Here is a 2,448-nt window from a genome sequence, read left to right on the forward strand (position 1 = left end):
GTATAGGGCCATTATTGGGAAAGTGGTAAAATTTGAATAAGATATATAAATTAATTAACAGTAATACATCAATGTTATTTTCCTGGTTTTGATGATCATGTACAATGTTAACATTAGGAAAATCTGGGTGAAAGATAAATGGGCTCTCCATACTGTTTTTTTGCAATTTTTATGTAAGTATAAAATTATCTCAAAATAGAAAAAAAAAGTTTTAACTATTGCATTCTCTTTAGGCAAGATTCAAATAATGTAGAAGTATTCAAACTAAAAAAATGAGGAAGAAAATAATAAAGAAATAGTACCAATTTTACACAAACCCTCTCAGGAAACAGAAGAGGCAGAACACGTCTCCCTTCATTATCCTGATATAAAAACCAGAAAAAGATATTACCAAAAACTCTGAGATAATATGCTTATGAATCTAACCACGACAATTCTTTTTTTTTTTGTAAGTTTATGGTTTTATTAACACAAATACGACATGCACATAAGCTGTCTGTTCATTTACTTTGCTGCACAGCCTGGCAATGGGACCGATGGCCAACGGGGCTGCTCTTTCCACCATGGCGTCGTGGTTCTTGGAGGAGACATTGTGAGCAATCTGCACAGTAAGATTTGTTGCACGTCAGCAGCACCTCAAGCTCCTTGAGGTTATGGACTAGAAACTTCCAGAAACCACTGGGCAGCATGTGCTTTGTTTTCATGTTGCTCCTGTAACCAACGTTGGGCATCAAGATCTGGCCCTTGAATCTTCTGCACACTCTATTGTCAATGCCTCTGGGTTTCCACTGGTTGCGCTTGATTTTGACCTATCAGTCTGGTGCCAGATGAATTTCTTGGTCTTATTTTTAAGAATCTTGGGCTTCACCAGAGGTCTGAAGGCAGCCATGATGCCTTCAAGAACGAGGCAGAAATGGTGTCAAAGAGTCCTGGAAGGAGGCTTTCCTGCTCAGGGCTTGAACATTGTTGCAGAGAGTCTTCCAAACACCAGCTACCGAGCAAGCTGGGAATGGAATGGGTACCTCTGCCAAGCTTGTTTTCCCTCTCATCTCCAAAGATGGCAGAATACCAACCACTCTCCAGACATGATCGTGGGAGGTCTAAACATGACAATTCTTTTTTTTTTAATTTTTTTTTTCAACGTTTATTTTATTTTTGGGACAGAGAGAGACAGAGCATGAACGGGGGAGGGGCAGAGAGAGAGGGAGACACAGAATCGGAAACAGGCTCCAGGCTCTGAGCCATCAGCCCAGAGCCCGACGCGGGGCTCGAACTCACGGACCGCGAGATCGTGACCTGGCTGAAGTCAGACGCTCAACCGACTGCGCCACCCAGGCGCCCCTAAACATGACAATTCTTAATAAAATTTTGGCAAATCAAATCCAGGGAAAAAACATATATATTTATCCAAGCAGAATCGATCCCTGGAATGCAAAGTTGGTTCAACATTCAAAGAAATCAATAGTGTAAAGTCACCATATCAGTAAACTAAAAAAGCAAAAAACATAGGGTTATCTCAATAGATTTTTTAAAAAAGCATTTGCCAAGGGGCACCAGGGTGGCTCAGTCGGTTAGGCATCCGACTTTGGATCAGGTCATGATCTCACAGTTTGTGGGTTCAAGCCCCACATCAAGCTCTGCTGTGACAGCTCAGAGCCTGGAGCCTGCTTTGGATTCTGTCTCCCTCTCCCTTTCTGCCCCTCCTCCACTTATGTGCATGCATGCATGCGCACGCGTTCTCTCTCTCTCTCAAAAATAAATAAACTTGGGGCGCCTGGGTGGCACAGTCGGTTAAGCGTCCGACTTCAGCCAGGTCACGATCTCGCGGTCCGTGAGTTCAAGCCCCGCATCGGGCTCTGGGCTGATGGCTCAGAGCCTGGAGCCTGTTTCCGATTCTGTGTCTCCCTCTCTCTCTGCCCCTCCCCCGTTCATGCTCTGTCTCTCTCTCTGTCCCAAAAATAAATAAAAAAAAACGTTGAAAAAAAAATTTAAATAAAAAATAAATAAATAAATAAATAAATAAACTTCCCACACATACACACCAAAAAAAAAAAAAAAAAAAAAAGCATTTGCCAAAATCCAGAACCTTTTCATAATAAAAATACTCAGGTAAGTAGGAATAGAAGGTGACTTTCTCAAGCTGATAGAGGACATCAAACTTAATGGTGAAAAAAATATTCTTCCTTTAAAATTAGGGACTCAGCAAAATGTCTGTTCTCACTGAATCAGTGCTCTTTAACAGTGCAATAGGCAAAATAAAGAAATAAAAGACATATACTTTAGAAAAAAACAAGAATATTATCATCCATGTAGAAAATCCCAAAGAATCTATAAAACAACGAATAAAATAAGTGAGTTTAGTAAAGTCAGAATACAAGGTCAATATACAAAAAGCATATTTCAAGATACTAACAGTAAACAATCAGAAATTAAAATTTAAAAGATAAC

At 40.1% G+C, this 2,448-nt stretch overlaps 1 non-coding gene and 1 pseudogene across 1 annotated transcript; both read right to left on the reverse strand.

Moving 5' to 3' along the window:
• Nucleotides 1–454: 454 nt before the first annotated feature.
• Nucleotides 455–889, reverse strand: LOC124512265 (60S ribosomal protein L32-like; annotated as a pseudogene).
• Nucleotides 890–961: 72 nt separating this feature from the next.
• LOC124512706 (small nucleolar RNA SNORA7) lies at nucleotides 962–1,101 on the reverse strand. The gene has a single exon (XR_006962223.1). It is a non-coding gene; the product is annotated as a small nucleolar RNA SNORA7 (small nucleolar RNA).
• Between the last annotated feature and the right edge of the window lie 1,347 nt (nucleotides 1,102–2,448).

Source organism: Lynx rufus, unplaced genomic scaffold (assembly GCF_022079265.1).
Source record: "Lynx rufus isolate CCGP_SWC_20201006 ecotype Redwood Valley unplaced genomic scaffold, mLynRuf1.p SCAF_17, whole genome shotgun sequence".
NCBI classification, from domain to species: Eukaryota; Metazoa; Chordata; class Mammalia; order Carnivora; family Felidae; genus Lynx; species Lynx rufus.